At 39.0% G+C, this 21,843-nt stretch overlaps 1 protein-coding gene across 3 annotated transcripts in view; it reads right to left on the reverse strand.

The window, feature by feature from the left end:
• Positions 1 to 21,843, reverse strand: part of LOC136864142 (RING finger and SPRY domain-containing protein 1) — a 330,976-nt gene that overhangs the window by 153,953 nt on the left and 155,180 nt on the right. The gene's annotated exons all lie outside the window — the stretch shown is intronic.

The following is a 21,843-nucleotide window of genomic DNA, read 5'->3' on the forward strand; positions in this document are numbered from 1 at the left end:
TAAAAGAAGAAAGTGTCAGTGTAACACCCCGAAGTAGCTAAGTGACATTCGAGGAGTGCATACTTTCCGCGAGAACGTGATCAACAAAGTCTATTGTATCAGTGATAGAGGAAACTTAGTAACAATTTGTTTAAGCTCACCTGAGCAACATTTGCTCAGTTAATAATTGTTAAATATGAGTTTGTGCTGTGTAATAATTCTGCGTGTGGCTAATGATGGCTGACCAATATGAAGGACTAGATCGGAACCAGGAAATATCCCTTAATTTGGTCATTATTGTCTGACCAGACTAATGTCTTGCTAGGGGATATTGTCAATTGTATCCATCCTTACCAGGGTTACAACAGTGTACTTGTGCACAAATGTGGTGGTGAAGAGAATTGGGATTGGCAACCTTTACCAGGTTACAGAGACACATCTGTAGTACGTGACTGAAGCCAGCACATCATGGGACCAGAAGGACTAAAGCCAGCAGACTCCTAGATCCGTCGACACCAACGCTGTCATGAGCTAAATTATATCAGTGGAGCAGTTCTTAGGGTACCACTAAAAGCAGAGATGGATATAAAGATAAGTTGAAGTCAAGGTTAGTATATAACAGGTTACCCACACCAGCTGGCTTGCGGTCTTTGGCTATTCGAGCGTGACGTCACATAGATACCTGCTCTCTGATTGCGGGAACGCTTTCCAAAGGAATTTAGTGATAGCAATATGTTTTTGTTTTTTTTTTTGTTTTTTTTGCTAGGGGCTTTACGTCGCACCGACACAGATAGGTCTTATGGCGACGATGGGATAGGAAAGGCCTAGGAGTTGGAAGGAAGCGGCCGTGGCCTTAATTAAGGTACAGCCCCAGCATTTGCCTGGTGTGAAAATGGGAAACCACGGAAAACCATTTTCAGGGCTGCCGATAGTGGGATTCAAACCTACTATCTCCCGGATGCAAGCTCACAGCCGCGCGCCTCTACACGCACGGCCAACTCGCCCGGTGCAATATGTTTTAACCAAACAATTATTAGCTCATGTGTCCCCTATACCTGCTCAAACTGACTTTGTAAATAGTAGTTAACGAACACAATAATGTACAATACAAGAGCTAATTGTATCACAAGACCGTGGTTATTGCTAATAGGACTTCGGTGGCCACACTAATGCTACTGGAATCCAACAAAGTATTCTGAGTTAAACAAAACTTAGCATTAAATATGACCAATAAACAAGCAAGCGAACAAAAGAACGAACAAACAGTTCTATTATGATAAACTGAATCTTACCTTAACTGGTAATACTTGTTCTATGCTACGCAAAACACCAACATTTCTCGAGGGAACAGCGTTTTTGTTAAGCACACGTTTGGGAAGAAGCCCTAACAATGCGCTCTTTAGATCCCTTTCAAAATCGCTATCAGAAAAATGTTTGGAACACGCCCGAAACGAATCTGCGTTCCACTTTCAATCACACCTACATTTTCGGATCCACTTCTTCCTTAGTTCCCCATTTTCTGGGAAACTAAAGTATTTGATATGACTTTTTGGAGGGATCTTTCCTGGTTTTCACCAGCTGTTATTGTACACAGCAACCATACACCTAGTACCAGGCATGTTTATATGCAACCCAAGACATCAATTCAAGTTAAACACAAAATAACACTGGCATAAGAAAGCAGCTATTCACCACAAGGACTAGTCATAGAAAGCACCATGGAACTATAAAATCAAAACTGCAACTCACTTGCACATATTAAAGAAACTCACACACAACTCACATACACTATTACTGCACAGACTTTTAGGAAGACTGGCGGTCAAGGTTACTAATCTTGGGCAGTGGGTAACTGGCTGATGTCCTAACTGAGCATAGCCGAAGCCCTCTCAATGCAGAAACCCTGTTCTGGGCCACCGGTTATATACTAACCTTGAGTTGAACTGTTTATAAGCATGAAATGTGGTGATCAGATTCACATGGTCCTTTCGTTAAATGTAAATAGTAATTGTAATGTAAGCCGAAGTGGCATTGGTTTGTTTTCAATTATGTTGAAAATAATGTTTCGGGCTGGATACATGTTATACCCCAGTCTTATTTCAGTGTTAATTTGAGTTGGGATACGAGGGCTATATCAGGATGTAGAGTAGTGTTCTGGCTTGTGTTGAGAAATATTCACTCGTGTCATGCAGATACTAATGTATAAGCGATGTTATAATCATCTATACAGACTGGAGGGAAATGAATTGAATTTAGTGAGGGTCATTTACAAAAAGTGGCAGGCAAACCCTAACTGTGCTCCAGAATTGAACCGGGGACTACTGAATAAGAGGCCATGAAGAGCCATGATTTGTGTTCAGGCCTAAAATTGGAAAAAGTATTGTGGCTGATGTAATGAGCTGTACCTGGTTTATGAGAGTGTGTACCCCAGACCAGATGTTATAATGAATTGTCTTCCTGCTGGGCAAGTTTGCTTCCCAGGTAAAGAGCAAAAAATGTGTGTGACCTGCTTAAGGCGTTGAGTGAAAGTTTACACATGGGCCTGTGAACTTGAGAGGGTTGTATTTGGGACCAAAGACAGTTGCTTGAGTCACGCAGGCCAAGACTGTGATTGTTTTATCCCTCACCAGCCAGCCGATCACGTGCTTTGATAACATGTAGCCAAGAATAGCCCAGTGTATTTGTGACTGACTGTCACGAGAACTTCACAGATCCTCAGAGCGATTCCTGCTCACTCCAATGCAGCAAAGGGTAATACTTATGTCTTTCTTTTTCAGACGTGGTTTATTTGTGTTCATTGTTTATATGTATCTTATGTGTGTGATAGTGTTTTCTATTATTTGTGTTGTTTAGTATTTTACAGCCCATTGGCTGTAGTTGGATTATGAGGTTTTCAAACCTCTGTCTTATGCACACGATCCGAGAATCATGTATTAGAATCAGTGTTTTATTTTTTTTTGTGGACTGAATTTAGGGCTAGTTCCAAACAAAGTGTTCTTTTTTATAATGTTTATATCCGACAAATTCGGAATTAGTGTAATTAGGCCAATATTGAATCGATCATTATATATTAATGGAAGAGACGGTCGTTAATCGCAGCGTTCTGGCTAATCACAGTCAAATTATCTCGATCTCAGTAACAAATAGGCAGATTTCATGTTTCCGAAGTTACTGAACTTTATATGCCTGGGTTCTCGACCTGTAGGCTTTGAATGACCTTTAGTGTTGAATTTTATCAAATCAAATTACTTTATTTGCTAATGAGGTGTCTACCTTTGTGGCAAATGATACACAAAAATACATTGTTCTCAATAACTAAATTTTAAATTAAAAAGAAAAGAAGACATTTTTCCTAAAATACAGTATTATACAATTTACATGAACAATTTTTCTATTAAACACACAGCTCATCCTTAACACATTGCGGACCGGGTGCTCATCACACGGCTCAACCCCTGCGTCCGGCCATTTTCTGTTTCACTTACTGCTACAGCGCATGCACATAAACAAATTAATCTAACTTCACTAACCTTCTACTGATTATGGTGAAATTTACTGGAGACCTTTGGTAAGAGCCCTAATAATATTTCCTGGTGTGGTAGGCTGTGTAGCAATGACCTCCGTGAAGGGACGTACAGCAAATTTTGAGGGGGCAGTTGACCAGTAGTCTTTTCAATACGATTTTTTTACCTGTCCCGTCAGCATAAACAAAGCAAACAATTTTTGCAATATACAACTAGTTACATCAGGCCACTTTAAGCCCTTAGGGGATATTTTGTGTAATGTAGTTCGCTGGATACAAGTTTGTCTGCTTGGCAACTAGTTCAAAGAAATCGTCACAAAAAGTAAGCCCTACTACTTCGTCAATGTTTTAAGGCTCATCAAGTCTTACCGTTATGCCAGGAACTCCTGGGAAGTCCTTTATAGTTGGCGAACTATTATTTTCTACCCAATCATCAGAAGAAATAGACATATCATTTCCATTTACACTCACAACATCACCTTCAGCCTCGTTCTTGACCATAACTACTTCACGTTGTTTTGGAGGGCGCACATCATTATTATCAACCGAGACACTTTTGTTAGAATAGCTATCAACATCGAACTCGCGATCGTAAACATCACTGGGGCAATCTGAATACTTATCCGCATAGAATTAATTAAAAATCTCGTCTGCATCTACGTTCGTGTTCAGTCTGGGAAGTGCCATTTTACCCACCACATTGCTCCTTGAACAATGTAAATACAAGGTCGGAAAACATAGCAAATGAATCATAAAACAGAAGAAGAACGTAAAGCAAAGCTAACATGGAATAAGCAAAAGCTTCAACGCTGAGATTCTAGTAACCTTGGCATCCAGATAGTTTCAGAGGTTTCGATAGATGTTACCGAACGCACAAGTCTCGTAAGGACGAGTTAACTTGTCTCCCGTCTACAACGCTCGGCCAGCCAAACACGAGTGAACTCGTCTCCTGTCCGCAATGTGTTAATAAATTTATATTATTTAAAAAATTCTATTCATAATATCTTCTGTACTTACACACATAATCAACTCTATACAGTGTGTGGAATCATTTCAAAAATGCTATACATCTGAAATAAGATTTAAGATGACATTGCTTTTTAACCCATTTTGGTACCGGTACCTAACGTGCACAACGACCTGTTGCATCTTAATCAGAGCCCCTTTTGCCACTACTTTTCAGAGTTCCTGAAGGGCCTTCACAGCTACCGTAGCAGTTCTGGGGCCCTCTAAGTCCCCACTGAAATTCACCCCCACAGGCAGTCCCCTACATCAGCTGTCTAATCTCTATAGACAAGGGGAGGGAATTAATTTATTCACAAAAATTCTTTATTTACAATAACCTACACAGGTCGAATGCCTTCCAACATTTCTTTTCTCTATTGCTGTTTTGTTTTACTAGAATATCTGTAACCGGACGAGTTGGCCGTGTGGTTAGGAGCGTGCAGCTGTGAGCTTGCATCGGGAGATAGTGGGTTCGAATCCCACTGTCGGCATCCCTGAAGATGCTTTTCCCGTGGTTTCCCATTTTCACACCAGGCAAATGCTGGAGCTGTACCTTAATTAAGGCCACGGCCGCTTCCTTCCCATTCCTAGGCCTTTCCTATATCATCATCGCTTATCTGTGTCGGTGCAACGTAAAGCAAAAAAAAAAATATCTGTACAGATTTTGGAAAAGGACCAAACACTTCCCCTGGAAAACTCTTCCACTCCTTCACACCCTTCGCAATAAATGAAAATTTACCCAAATGTATTCTGCTAAAATTCCGTCTAATTTTATACTTGTGGTCAGCCCTGCCAATATAATTATTTTCCAGCTGAAGCCTCTCAGGGGTTTTCCCCCATGGTTCCTCTCCTGTATAGGCTCTATATAATCCTGTAAGTCTAGATTTCTCCCTTCTGTTACTTAAAGCTTCCCTCTCAAGTTTCTCTAACATTTCTGATACACTACTCTTTCCCTGAAATCCCCTGTTACGATTCCTGCTGCTTTCTTCTGCACACCATCTACTTCTTTTATTAGGTATTCCTGGTGAGGATCCCAAACATTGTTTACATATTCCAATAATGAACGAACAATACTTAAGTAACTTTCCTCCTTTAATTGTTTGATGCATCATTTAAGCAGCCTCATTATGACATGTAACGATCTGTATGCTTTCCCAACAACGTCATCAACATAACCCTTCCTGTGCAAATTAACTTTATATCTCAAACCTAAGTATTTGCACTTGCCATATTTTGGGAGAATTACCTCATCCAAAGTATATTTAAATTCAGTTTTTAAGCTCCTGTTTGTAAATGTTGTAACAATTGATTTGACTCCATTAATCTTCATATTATTCTCTTTAACTCATTATTGAATACTGTCGAAGTCCCTTTGTAATTCTGTACAATCCTCTATGTTATTTATTTCCCTATAAACAATTATATCATCTACATACAATCTTATTTTTGATGTTATATTGTTCCCTAAATCATTTGCATATATTAAGAATAGCAATGGGCCGATTATACTACCCTGTGGAATTCCCTTCCAAACTTCCTCTTCCTGTGATACAGGATTTGACTTTTGACTTTTTGAACCCTTGAATTTAGAAATGTAAAATAGACTTCCTTGTACTCTTACTATATAATTTGGAGTTTTCATTGGGATATTGTTCTTGTTTGAATTTGAACTTTATGTTTTAGACAAAATAAATTATGTTTTTGCCTCCATTTATCTTCCCGAGTTCTAATTCACGAATATGTATTCTAAAACCTGTCCCGATCTTGTATGATCATTTTTGTTAGACATATGTGTTTTTCAGACGTACCGAGCAGCGTCTCTGCTGAGCTAGGCCATCTGGGGCAGGGGGAAGGTGCATAATATGGTGACCCAACGTGTTAGGCAAATTTTTGTATGTCTAGTAGTTCGGAGTTCGATGCCACATGTCTCTGGCAATCTAATGTGTATGACGCGATTTCGTTGAAATCGAGTGACTTAGGAAAAGTCAGTAAGCCTAAATTCGTGTATGCACATTTGGTATTATGGATTGACAAGTAAATATGTAAATTATAATGTAGAGTAGGGATGAATGAGAACTGAACAGATGGAACCGGAGAGTGGAGAAACCCATCGAGTCAATCATTAAGCCGTGTAAAATAATAATTAAGAAACTCTATCCGAGTTCAGGAACAATAGAATGATTACCCATTTTTGAGGTAAGGTGTACGATATTATACTTCAGATATTTATCAGCACAGACACAGCCAAGCGTCTGTGTGGTACTGCAAATCCTACAGCCAGAAAAATGGGACTTCTCATTTTTTGATATTAGAAATCGGTTCACGAGACCTCAGTCTCAGGCTTCGGCCCCAATGCAGGCGGCGAGTGGAGCGTTGCCGTTATCGAAACCTTGAAGAGCAGGGAGAAGAGAGCGTCTGTGTGGACATCTAGCGAGAGTCAGCAAGCGGTGCAGCATCTCCCTTGCACGTGACGATTAGATCAGGGCAGTTTCAGTTTTCTTGTTTGTCTCTGCTTTTAGAATTTTTTATCTAAACTGAAGAATTTGACGTAGGACTAGGAGAGAATTTCTTGATCATCCAGTAAATAAATAATGTGAAATGGATGGGGAATTTCATCAGTTATATGGAGAACTGAATTGATTTCCTGATAAGATTTTTCAAATATACTTGAATGCCCATTCAAACTTTTGACTTCTTACTAAAATTTAAGGCGCGACTACAGAAGCAAGTCACCAACTTCCAGAGACCCATAAAAGTCAGATGTAATGCTGACAACAAGTTTTCATCTCGGCAATAATTACAAAGGATAACCATATTAATTAAATAATAATAATAATAATAATAATAATAATAATAATAATAATAATAATATGTATTAAAGACAATATTGTTTATGTCCATAACAGTGTTTGATTTTAGACTGAATTTATCTGGTATATTTAAAATTGTTCCAATCTCTTTCCAGGCTTCCCTTGTCACTATTAGGTTTTCAAAGTTCTTCTCTCTGTCGTTCCTTAGAAAAGTTCGGGTTTGAACTTTAGAAATTAGCACTTTCATCTCTTCTCTTGTTAATTCACTAACAGTCATTGCGAGCGGCACAGTTGAAATCTCAAACAGGAGCGAGCGGCTAGCAACGAGTAGCGTTGTCCTTGAACCAACTTCCCCTCCAAAATGACGCGCCGCTGGTACTATGGCCACATGCATTTGCTAACGCAGGTTTGGGTTTCATTTATGCCGCCACACAACGCAACGCTCCACTTGCCGCTTGCAATGTGGGCGAAGCCTCAAGTTGATATTGTATAGTGATACCACATCGATATTGACGATTAGGGGCTTATGAACCATTGTACGGAACATAGCAGCCTCAAGTCAAAGGTAAAGATGTGCATATGCCTATGTACTGTTGTCTTGTAATATAAGGTCCGAGCCCATGAGTACGAGACCTAGCTGATTTATAATAAATTCATTTTGTGGCTAATTAATATTAATTTTCTCAAAATTATTGGATGTCTTCCGTATCTTGTTATACATATGTAACGAAGAAAACATACAGGGAAAATCGGTAGGCAGCTTCTGAACGGTCATTTGGAGGGCAGAACTTGAGTGATAGTAAAGCTGGGGAAATTTAATATCAATTCATACAGGGAAATGAAACATGAAATCTACAAAGATCTAATGCCGAAACGATGCCTGAGGGGCCGCGTTTTCTCAAATTAGATAGTCATGACAGTGGCACTTGAGGACTTGTTAGCGAGGATGGACAAAACCACGAGGAGAAGTAAGGAACACTCAGCTAGAATGAATGAACATTTGGTGAGGATGGATAAACAATTAACGCAGGCAATGCAGGATACTAAGGACCAAACGATAGCAAATAGCTGCAAAACAAATGAACAGTTGGATAAAATCGTAATGGATAACCAAAACACTAAAATAACATTAATAGAGTTGGATGCAAAGATTTATCTAGTACAGAAATGTTGTATGAAAGGGATGGACAGATTGGAAAGACGATTAAATGAAGTACAGAACAGCGCACATGAACAGATTGAGGCGCTTGAGGAATCATTAATGGGATTAGTGAGGGAGGTGACGGAAAAGGCAGAAGATACCGAGAGAAGATTTGTAACTCTTACCACAAATATAATGGCGCAGTGCAAGAAATGGATACAACAATTGACCAAAGACACTGAGACCAGGCTTAGTGTTATGTCGAACGAAGTAAGCGACCGAATAGCACACGCATAATGTCGACCGAAGAGAAAGTAACAGGCGAAATAAAGATAGTACGTCTGAGACTGCAAAGCAGCTTGAAGAAATGAAAGGGCATATTGCGCAGGAGGTCGGTGAAGTAATTGCCAAGAAAGGACGGGAAATCACCAACATGATTATGACGGATCGTGCTCTTACCAAGGCGAATAACCAGGAGGTAGATGAAGCAATTCAAGCATGGGCTGAGGCAGAATAGAAGACTAGGACCAAAGTAGCAATGATGGATAAAGAGTTCGAACACTTGAGAGACAAGATCGAATTGATAGATTCGCAGACCAATAGAGTTCAGTAAGATAAAATGTTCGATGCAGCAGAGTAATGTCGGAGAAATGGGAAGACAAGTAAATAATGGACACAGATAAGCGAGGCAGCTCCGCTGAGCGAGATTTTAAGCTTACCGTGACCAGAAGGTAGGACTTCGATGCCTGATGCTCACAGAGGGGTCACCTCCCCCCATATAATATTACCAGAACATCGGAGGATAAACTCAAGAAATATACAGGGATGGATGACAGAACGCCACGTATGTTTCTGCAAAATGTTGCGATTTTATTTGACGTAAATAAATATCACACGAGAACACTTTCACTTCCTTGTATAATTTACTTTATTCACACTGTACGTCACAACACACAATTATACCCTCTAGCAAATGATACTATATACAACACTCAATAGCGGAGTACCCTGAAGTCGATTCTGACCAGTACAGATATCAACAACACTGACGCGCGCACTATAACATACTCTCTCTTGAATTCACCACATCATTCACTTGAGCCCAATACTCAGACTCCACCTCGGAGCCCAACAGTCACTCCCAGTCCATCACTTGCCTGAGTCCCAGTCCATCACTTGCCTGAGTCCCAAGAACCAAGATCTACGAACTTAGAATTAAGAACTGACTTCACTGACTGACAGCTCAATATGTATACCATTTGATCAACCATCTAGAATGATCGACTTCTGGAAGAGTTCTTACAACACTCTAAGGGAACACACTTGAAACATCGATCGACCAGCTAGTCGAATGAATACTCGAACATTCCTTCAACATTTAAAAATGTACATGGAAATATCCACAACATTCGTAATGTCTCTAAATGTATCTGGATAATAAAAGCTTACAGTAAGTTTCCAGAACCTTTCACATATACCAAATTACAGTACAATAAGTCTAACATGCGAACATTATGGAATTTTCTACTGCTTTTGACTCTATAGATTTTGAGGTTAAACAATACGTATTTGAGGTTATACAATTCTATACTACATATTTACAGAGAAACCCTATACTAGTCATGTTTAACACTTAATAAAAGATAATTTAGCATTAAATAAACTATAATTAAAATATATTAAACATACTAATTGAAGGTTTTACACCAATTACGATCAACAAATTAATCAACAAATTAATCTAAAAAGCCATCTAATCGATACTTTATTTCTTTTGCCTTTGGCAAACTTAAAAATACATTAACAAACACAGTACATGTTTCGACCACTTAGTGGTCATCTTCAGCTGTATATAAAAAATCTTAGATGATAACATTTAAAAGCAAGCACATTGGATCTTAAAACTATATCCCATGGAGACCATGTCACACCGCTATCACACTAGGTCGTGCACGAAGGCAGTTCTCCAAGGCAACGCGGATTAAACATTTGCCAGATAAGATCGCTAGGCAAGCTGCCCGAATCAGATCGCCATTTTGTATAACAGAAGCCACTACAGGGTCTTAACAAATTAAACGACTAACACAATTTCTTTTATCACATTCCGAAGAGCAATTCTCGGAAGTTAAACAGTCAACACGGCCTTTTAACCACAAGAATATCACTCAAGGAGACCATGTCACACCGCTATCACACTAGGTCGTGCACGAAGGCAGTTCTCCAAGGCAACGCGGATTAAACATTTGCCAGATAAGATCGCGAGGCAAGCTGCCCGAATCAGATCGCCATTTTGTATAACAGAAGCCACTACAGGGTTTTAACAAGTTAAACGACTAACACAATTTCTTTTATCACATTCCGAAGAGCAATTCTCGGAAGTTAAACAGTCAACATGGCCTTTTAACCACAAGAATATCACTCAAGGAAGTTATTAAATATAAACAAAAAATATCTGAAGACTGGTGCATCTGACATAAATTTTCATTCAAGCACAAGTGCTTTTGAATAAGTGCCTTACCATAAACACTTTAGAATATTTTAAAGTGTGTTTATTAAAAACAAAGTGTTTAACAGCACCACAGACGCGAATTTAAATTAAGTTATTATTTTCTCACAAATGCCTGAAGATTATTACAAACACGAACTTTTTATTCACGCCACCTAATTTTATCAAAAAGAATTTTTACCATAGACGCTTTTAAATATTTTAAATATGTTTTTCATCATTTAAGTTTTTTAAACACAATTGTAAACGATACTGTAATTTAAGTATCATTCACATAAATCTCCTTACCCCCAACCCCCCCCCCCCCCATCTTCCAATTCAATTAAAGCATCTAGAACAATAGTTTTTGGATTCCCATGGGATATAGTTTTAAGATCCAATGTGCTTGCTTTTAAATGTTATCATCTAAGATTTTTTATGTACAGCTGAAGATGACCACTAAGTGGTCGAAACATGTAACTGTGTTTGTTAATGTATTTTTAAGTTTGCCAAAGGCAAAAGAAATAAAGTATCGATTAGGTGGCTTTTTAGATTAATTTGTTGATTAAACTCATCGATACGGCCATGAAGTGGACAGCTTGCAAAACCAATTACGATGTCGTACCTACGACAATATGGCTGAATGTAGGACACCGCCAGAGAGAAAATTAAGGACGGTTGAGAAATTCCTAGGTGACTCAGTGTTGGAATGGATGACGGCAATTCGGTATACATTTACAATGTATGAGGAATTTAAGGAGGAATTTCTTAAGAAATATTGGGACATAGCTGTGCAGAAGGGATTGAGAATGGAACTGTACTCCAGAAAATACGCTGCTACACTTCCGACAAAATTTTCTCAATATTTTGTATCCCAATTGCTTAAGCTCCGTGATTTGGATGTCCCACCACCAGAGAACGAGGTTATAGTCACCATTTCTAAGCAATTACCGGTGGAAGTACAGAGAACACTGATCGCAGTGAATGTAAAGGCCGCTGCAGAGGACGAACTGACACTTAGACAGCTCAACCAGACTATGAATCAGAGTTATCCGAGAGTGCAAAATGCTCAAGCGATTCACACTGTGGACTTAACAGCAGATCACAGCCCATTACTGAACAAGAAATGAAATGGGGAATGCCAAACATCAGGAATGCAAACAATACAGAGAGAAACATTGAATGGGGAAGAAGAACAGAGGAGAACAGCATGGAGACCGAACCGATGGATAGACAACAGGAGAGATAGCGTAAGCAAACCAAGGGCAAGATTTGAACTCGCACGCCCCAGAATACGATGCTGAAGGGGGCGTGTAAAAAACACTTCAACATTAGTAAGAGAAAATAATCCGAATCCTGCAAGGGACGAGCAGGAGGAAGGATGGACTATTGTTTCTAATGATAAATGGATCATTCCACCTGAAGACCTGATTGACGACTCAGTTGAAGTAAATTCTAAGACTATCAAGGAACTGCCCGTAATTTATGTCAGAATAAATAATCTTCGTATTCGTAGTTTGGTAGATACAGGTGCTACCATAAGTCTGGCCTCCCAGAAAATTATCAGCGAACTACAGTCTAGAGCTCAAATTCCAGTCATACCCATACCAAAATTGAAAGTCAGAAGAATAATCCCAGATAGGACTACGGGGTGTAAAGAACAAGCCTTGCTGGTCGTTGAAATAGGAAAGTCAATAATGGCACATCCATGCATGATTTTACCCAAGATGGAGTATAATCTAATTCTAGGAGCAGATTTTCTCACAGTTGTTTGATGAGGATTCTCATGAAGCAACTCATTCAGGCGATTTTCATCAAAATATGAAGGTCTTCCAGAACGTGGATCATCAGACAAGTCAAACCATCCTGCTCGAAAGAAGGAAAGCCATTTTTGTGTTGTTCTTTCAGCAATTGCTTCATTCCTGTACATTTCACAAATTGTTCTCACAGCTCCTGCTGCACTGGATCTTTGATTAAACTCAAAGAGTAAAATGTATCGGAAATGCTCACTTTTCTCAACTTGACATTCCATATCTGTATGTCTGAAATATACACAAATAATATATTCACAATCAAGAAAAATCTGTGTTTCACAACACAAAAACTCCAAACTCAGTTAAAACAATGGAATAACGATAAGCAATCCTCTCACGCCGCATTGTTGCCAACCCAAAAGAATATCGCACGAACTAATGCATCGACCCAATACATAATAACATATTTTTGGCTGGCCAGGTGTCTAACATTCTCAGAGTGCTGGGTGATTTGACAATGCAAGACCAATATGGTGAAAGGAAGTAATAGATCTGTCAGCATTGATAGCACTGAAGAGAAGAGTGCCAAGACATATTAGCCCATAAAAACTGCTGATAGTTGCTTTACGTCGCACCGACACAGAAAGGTCTTATGGCGACGATGGGACAGAGAAGGGCTAGGAGTGGAAAGGAAGCGGCCGTGGCCTTAACCCTTTAACGCCCAAATTATTTTTTTCGTATGTTTTCTTTGAAATTCGTCTAAATCACTTCAGGTCCATAGTATAACATAACTACAAAATATTAAGCTAATACTTTTCACGGTTTCGTCGTTAGGTGGCGTGTTCATATGATCACGCTAGGCGGATGTGTTAGCATTTCATTCTGTATAGCATTTCTTTAGTATTTATAGATTTTATGTATTGATATTGATAAATTATGAACAAAATACACTAAAATAACTAAAGATGATAATTTATGAAGAATATACATTAATTACAATATGCACATACATAAATAAAGCAATACAAGTCTCAAGATATTCATAATATATAACATTCAAGTTATCTAATTCGCAGAAATTACCGAATAGGAACAAATATAAGAACTGTATGTTTCACACTGTATGAAATAGGACAAAGCATGAAACACAGAGTCCAACATTACATTTTGTGCACTCGGTGCGAACATTACTGGAGCATTCCTTTCCAGCACAGCGTCTTCGATTGCAGGGCGCTACGAGGTGCCCAATCCCGTCAAGTCGTACATCGTCAGTGACACTACTCTGCTGGATACTGTATTTCAAGGTGATAGGGCGGCCTCTTCCTACTGGCGTTATTTTGAACTTATGTAGATATGATTGCACAATGTGGGGACGAAATTCTAGATGTGACAAATCACATCCAGACCTCCTTAGCAGTAACCATGAACGTTTCAGCCAGCTCCAGTGTGGTCTGAAGTAGTACGCAATTGTTTGTGAGGCACTCTTCTTCCCCATTCCCTCACTTTCACTCGTCACTTCACAGCTGACTGCCGAGTTCCCGTTTGTGCTTTTATTTACTATTTTGTCATAAGTTAAAATGTGATGCCCAGGCAATACATCGTCAGTATGAAGCCACTCCTCAAGGTTACTTTCATCCACTTCTCCAAAATGAATGTTATTTTCAATAGTCTTCAGAATATCTTTGATCATCAATCCCTCATTTACATCTTCGTTAGTGAACTCATGAAAAACGCTGGCGAGCTCTTCGACATCAACATACAATTTTCTCCATGATCGAATGATGTTCTGAGCGGTTACTAGATACTATGATTTCTGGGCAAGATAAAGCGCTTCTTTAAGAATGAGTTTTCTCCAGAACTCAACCATCACCGTTCCTTCAGAAAGTAAGAGGCCTAGCAATTCCTGCTTATAATGTGCCTTAAAGGTTGCGATGACGCCTTGGTCCATCGGCTGAATTAATGAAGTTACATTAGGTGGCAAATAGGAAACAAAAATGTTTCCATCCTCTCATTTCAACTCTGTATCAACAGGATGAGGGAGCATTATCAAGAAAAAGGACGGCCTTTAATGGCAAGCCCTTGAACGCCAAGAAATCTCGAACCCGCGGAACAAACTTATTATGGAACCAATTCCTGAAAATATTGCGTCATCCATGCAGATTTGTTATGACAATAATCTACTGGGAAATATTTCATCACTGTTCCTTTGAAAGAACGCAGACTTTTTGCTTTACCAACAAAAGCTAACTTTAATTTATGGTCGCCACTAGTGTTCGCACAGCACAAAATGGTAACGCGCTCTTTGCTAGATTTGTAACCAGCAGCTGATTTCTCTTCAGCAGCTGCTAGTGTTTTACTGGGTAAGCACTTCCAATAAAGTCCAGTTTCATTGGCATTGTACACTTGACTTGGAACGAAATTGTATCTCTCAATTATGCGCTTCAACTCGTATCTAAAGTTTTTTGCTGCACTGCTGTCAATGCTCAGTTTTTCTCCTTCCATGTTTAATTCTTGAATGCCATGTCCGTCCTTAAATCTCTGTAGCCAACCATTGGATGCTGGTGAGGACCCTGAGAGCCCCATCTTTCCGTGAAAAATTTGTGCCTGCCATGTTATCATAGGACCACTAATAGGTACACCTTCGACTCTCTTTTGCTGAAACAATGTGAATAACACAGCATCCAGTTCTTTTAAAGATGATGCTTTCATTGTTGTTCTTTTAGCGAGTCCATGTGAACTACCAGAACTTGCCGCAAACTGCAACACTTTGTCTTCATTCTTCATTAGGTCCCGCACTGTTGTCACACCCATACTGAACTCTGATGCTAAATTTGAGACTAGTTCACCTTTCTTTTACCGTTCGATTATATTAACTTTATTTTGTATGGTTAATACTACACGTTTTCTTTTTACTGCAGATTTCAATCTCAACATTTTTCGGCTCTTAGAACAGGAAATAAATGTTCAACATTATTAGTCACTCTCAAATTTCCTTACTTTGCACTACAGTACAGAACGTAGCCTACCTGTCTACTAACAGCGGAGGTTGACTATGACGGAGCACTAGTAGCACTTCCTAACTGCGCTGGTCTCTTCTGTAGCTTTGCTCTTGTGTTCCTCCTCCAGCAGGGTGATGATTCTGCGTAGATTATCAAAGGATCTCAGATGCGATACTTTCACTAGGGGTTGAATCTTATCGTGGAGTAGCTCTGTGATGTCTGGTAAGATCTCGTTTTCACTTCCTTCCAGGTGCAAGTGCTGGAAGAGTTGGTACTTCTGTAGGACGAAGGCGCTAGCTCTCACGCCAGTGGGTTGTGTCTCAGTCAGTAGCTTCCTTTTCGTGGAGCTCTTCACCCCTTCGGAATTAAACCTAGCAAGGAATTCCCTCTTGAAGTCTGTCCAGTTTAAATTTAAACCCTTCAAGTTATTCCACCAAGTAAAGGCTTGCCCCTTTAATCACAGTGTGATGAGTTGCACGAAGATATCTTTGGTAGATTAGTTCTTCCTAACAGACTGACCGATCCCTCAAAGCTAGTCGGGTTCTCTTCCAGTTGCCCGTGGAATTCCAGAAGGCTCTCTATAATCACCTTCTGGTCTAGGTGTCCTGTATTGCTGGTTAGGTTTGAGGGGTTGAGAGGTGTGGCAATACATTCTGTTTGAGTTAATCTATCTTCTACCGCATGAACGATGCTTTCTCTTATATTTTTCACATCTCCCTTGATGGTCGAAATCCCGTTTTCTAACCTTCCTTCAACAGCAGAAATACGGCTCCCAGAGATACAGCTTTCCACCTGTTGCTTTACGCTGGAAACCTCGATTTCCACCTCCTCCTCCTCCTCCTCCTTGAGGTTTGATATGTCCCCTTCCAGCTGTCTTACCCTATTACTGATCTGTTCAACCTCTGTCTCAGTTTTGATCTGATGTTCAATGCCTGCTGCATTAATCGATTAGTGATATTGCTAATTTGGTATGAAATTTTTTCATTTATGGTTGAAATTTTTGATTCTAGGCCCTGTTCTACTTGGTAAACCTGCGTGTACACCTGAGATATTTGTCCTGTTAAAACTGAATTAGCTTGAAAAATTTTGTCGTTTACTTTCGAAATTTGGTATGAAAGTTTGCCATTTACATTCGAAATGTTGTCTGTTAAGGTAGAATTGAGTGTCTGTATCATGTTCCTTAACTTAGGACACATTTTGGTCATATTTACCTCATTTTCCAATGTTTCGTCTGGATCTTCATTGACTTCGATGAAAAACTTTTCGGAATCTTCTCCTCTTTCGACGAGATCTTCCCGTAAATGTGTCTACAGCGATTTCTTCTTCCCGTTCATCGGGATATTTCCCTTGGTGAGTTCGTCTTTGAGTTGTTTCACTGACATATTTTCTAGTATCACTTGCATTTTTATCTATTTCGCACTACACTCTTATTCACTCGTAAATTCTTACGTCCTTGTCACGGTCGCCAGTTGAAGTATCCACAAAGACGCACACAAAATGTTGTGAGTTGGTACCCTTATTAATTTAGAACTATTTATCTACACATTACACATTGAACACGCATACAACCTAATTAACTACCGTCACAACAACACACCATATCAACAAACCACCATTTTAACAACTGCCTATCACTAAGCACATGCCACATGGAGATTGCAACCTTAAAACAATTGACTGCTGACTGCTCACAAGCGTGTCTGCCCAAACACAACACGAGGTCGCAAGTACAATTCCTGTTAAACAATAACTCCGACTAACCAGTAACTCGTCTCCAACATCAAGACCACCTCCTTATATATGTGCCTGGCCAGGCATCTAGAAAGATATATGTTACAAAATACCTTCTCGTAAATTCTAGAGTGCTTAATGCCCAGATATAATGTAAAGAATATTTTCCCTAGTTCTCGTCTACCTAGTGCCATTCTGGATGTTACAGTGTGTTTCACACTACTGTAGTGGATTACAAATCATATATACAGGAAATAATAAATTATATACTATTAAGTACAGGTTCTTACATTAACTAAACTTATTATATATGTACGGCACATGTTTCATGACATAACCTCACAAATAATCCTATTGCATCGTCTGTACATATGATGTAACTCGATACTTGCATTATTTACCCATGGATGAGAGAATATTGTTTTCAAGTTATATCAGTTTATCACACTTGTGTCAACATTCCATGCTAAATTTATTACTCTATGAAGCCATTTCATCCCTGCCTTCCCACTAATTTCACCATTTCAGGTCAAATTTCATCTATTCCTGCTGTTTTATGACAATGGAGTTTATTTACCATCCTTTCCACTTCTTTAAGCGTAATTTCACCAACATCATTGTCCTCTTCTCCATGTGCTCCGTTGTTTCTGATGTCACCAGAAAGATTTTCGTTTACGCTGAAAGGATTTTCAAAATATTCCTTCCACCTGTCCAGAGATTCCCCAGGAACTATTAAGAGTTCATCTGATTTACCCAAAACGCTATTCATTTTCTTTTCCCCTTCCCTTTCTAAGATTCTTTATCACTGTCAGGAAAGGTTTCCCTGCCACCTTTCTAGGTGTTACCAAAATCTTCTCACGACTTCTTATTGGATTCAACAATTATTTGTTTCACTCTGTTTCTTTCATCTACATACAATTCCCTACCTAGAGGTTGGAGGCTGAATTATGTAAATAAATAAATAAATCCAATCCTTATCTCAGGTCAGGAGTATATAGGTTTCAGTGTAACAATTGTGGCTACGCCCATCTCGGGCAAAATGGACGCATCTTCAAGACAAGATATGCTGAACATGTTAATACCGTGAGGTATAACAGATTCTCCGTGGTACGACAACATGTTCATGAACTAAAACACAAGATACTAGAGACTTTAAGTAAAGGTTTGTTATTGGATGCTACTGAATTCTGTTATAACCACTTAGACCAGTATTTCAAATCAAATCTTAATCTAAACGATATATCCGAGAGACCGAAAGGTCTCTTTGATTTCCTTATAGCATTTCTTAAAAGTGTTCAAATTCCAGGCAAGAGTTTAATTTTACGCATTATGTGCAACAAGTTTTCTCAATATTCGTTTCGTCAGCCGTGGACCCCCAGACCCCTCCACATGACCGTTCCACGCGCCCTTCTTCTGCCTACCCCTATCGCCCGTCCTTTGTCCCATCCAGATAGGCTTACCTGATTCAAGCTGTTCATTGCTCATTGCACTTCATTTTCACTACGTTCAGTCTACGGCCGTTTGGGGTGAGTCTTATAAACATTTATATTATTGAGTAGGGGCTTATAACTTTCCGCTTAGAATTATTATTAACATTTATTATTATTAACAGGTTCCACATTTGAACTGGGAAACGCAGTTCCTGTTTACATCTTAAGGATCTTTTTTATATGTTTCCACCTCAAAGGCCTTTAGACATAGAAGAATATCGTCAAACTCAAATCATATTCAGCTGTTTTTTTCACGTTTATTTTAAGAAGGCTCCACATGAGAAACGCAGTTTAAGAACTATAATAGAAGATATTAGAATAATTCCGTATTGACGGTTTTCACTTTACAATGGCGAAAAATGAGGGTATCCTCGAGGTCCACAACCTCACCATGCGCTACTATTATTCATTTCCATCTGCATCATTTGTTTTCTCATTCCCTTGTTTCTTAGGTTAACACAGTTTTTAGTATCAATTATTATTTCAAATTAACACCTGTTTCACTGAATTCTGTCGCAGTAAGTTTTTTGCTCTGCATATTGATGTAAATATTGTATATTTGTGCTAATTTTGTTTTCCGTCTAAGCTCTCTTTTTTTTTTGTTTACTCTTTCATTATGTTTTTTAGCATTTTTTCAACTTATATTATGTAAATTATTCCAACCCCCCTAATTTTTTCACTGAAGATGGCTCAAGCGAGCCGAAACATGTCTGAATTTGTTTGCTCCGTCTAATGATGGAATATATGATGTACCGGTATTGAATAGGAGGATACCCTCATTTTTCGCCATTGTAAACTATAATAGAATGTACAAAATGTTTTAAAATACAAGCTATTTTATTACTGTAGATTGAAAACCAAATATTTTGAACTCAGTACTGTATGTCCACAAGGACATGAATCACCTTCATAATTGTTACTCAATATCCAGTATATTTGACTCGAACTTGCTGGAAAAGAAAGAATAGTTAAACTTTACAATTCAAAGGTTTTATCATGTGGTGGTGTTTTAATGTAGACGTCATAGGCTTTTTTATCTTATGTAAATAGGTTAATATTTATCATGAGATTTATATAACTGCCTGTTTTCCAAGTTCTTAGTACAGCTGAGGATGATGCAAAAATGTGTCGAAACTAGTCCTGAATAAATTTAGAATTTTGTAATTACATCTAGGCAACATTATTATTGTATTGAATAGGTGAACCCTAAAAATTTTAATCATTGTAATCTCAGTTCAATACGGACAAAAAAATGAAATTTCTTATGTTGAAAATCATGTTCATCATGTTTCCACTTCCTCATTCAACGTGATCTCTAATCAATCCAAATACCCTATTATTTTTCTTTTTCATGCAGCACACTATTTGTTTGATTGTGCAAATTGGCCATGCTGTTAGGATTGTGCAGCTGTGAGCTTGCATTCAGGAGAGAGAGCGAGTTCGAATCCCCCTCAGCCCTGCAGCCCTGAAGATGGTTTTCTGTGGTTTCCCATGTTCACACCATGCATTAATTTAGGTCACGGTCCATTCCTTCCAACTCCTAGCCCATTCCTATCCTATCATCACCATGACCAATCTGTGTCGGAGCAACGTAAAAAAAAGCTATTTGTTTGGCAGCATAGATAGTCTTCTGATATGCTGGCAATTCCTCCGTCTTGAATTTATCCTGGATTCCATGTCTAAGGACTGCATTTGAACAGTTTATGATGCACAGATAATGGCTAGAGAGTTCAAAGAGCTTTAACAATTTTTATTACTTTATCAGTCAAAGAGTCAGCTGAGACTTGGGTAATGAGGCAGAGAACTGTGAATAGAATACAGGCAAGTGAAATGAAATTTCTGAGAAGCAGGATAGGAGTGACAAGATGGGACAAGATGGGAAATGAGAAGGTTCGAGATATAGTAAAAGAAGAGCCACTACAGAATAGGATAGAGGCATCTAGAATTAGATGGTATGGACAGATGAAGAGAATGACAGAGGGAAGGATACCGAGGAGGATGCACGAAATGGAGATAACAGGTAAATGGCCAAGAGGAAGAGCAAGAGACAGGTGGATAAAAGGAGTGGAAGAGTGTGTACAGAGAAGAGTAGAGGACTGGGCAAGTGTGACTAGGGGGAAGTGGTGGGAAGACAAGAGGAGATGGAGAGGCTTATGTTCCAAGCAGACCTGGCCAAGAGCCGGAAACTGCAGATGATGATGATGATGATGATGAGTCACAAAGCTTATTTTCTTCATATGTTCAGGAAATATCACCAGTTCCGATAGCTTCTCTTCTACCCCCTTCCCTGTGTGAGCACCTGGTTTTGCCCAGGAATTGTGTGTGTGTGTGTGTGTGTGTGTGTGCGTGCGTGCGTGCGTGTGTTCGTTTTTGTGAAACTGTTGTGGGGCGAGGAAGAATATCGGCAATATTTATTCGTTCATAGTCTGCACCAACATTAACACGTTTTGGACATACACCTTGGAACCCCTTTTCCAAAACAATCGTAAAGGGATAGAGATCTGTTGCACTCAATTTGATACACTTCTGTGTAATCTTTTGTTTGACATTGTGTGGTACTGCATATGATGGATGCACTGTATTAGGCCGTGCTTTCATATGCGAAATAAGAGATGCAAACGTCAATAAGAAAGCAGTACATTTACATGGCACATATCCTACATGTTGACCATTCGTAGCTGTTACTATGGCTCATTCCACGTTAAGAAAACAGTATTGCTCTTACGGACCTACAACGAGTGAACATACCCCCTCTGAGACACACATAATTCCTTGTGATTAAGGGATAGTACACTGTACTTTGTAATGTATTATGAAAGATAGATAAAAAGGATGAGGTATTTTTGCCCATGAGATATTAAAATAATTATATAACATTTTATTTTTTATAAATACATTCGTAGGGAGGAAGTATAATGGCGGGAAC

The sequence above is a fragment of the Anabrus simplex genome, chromosome 2 (genome assembly GCF_040414725.1).
Source record: "Anabrus simplex isolate iqAnaSimp1 chromosome 2, ASM4041472v1, whole genome shotgun sequence".
NCBI lineage: Eukaryota > Metazoa > Arthropoda > Insecta > Orthoptera > Tettigoniidae > Anabrus > Anabrus simplex.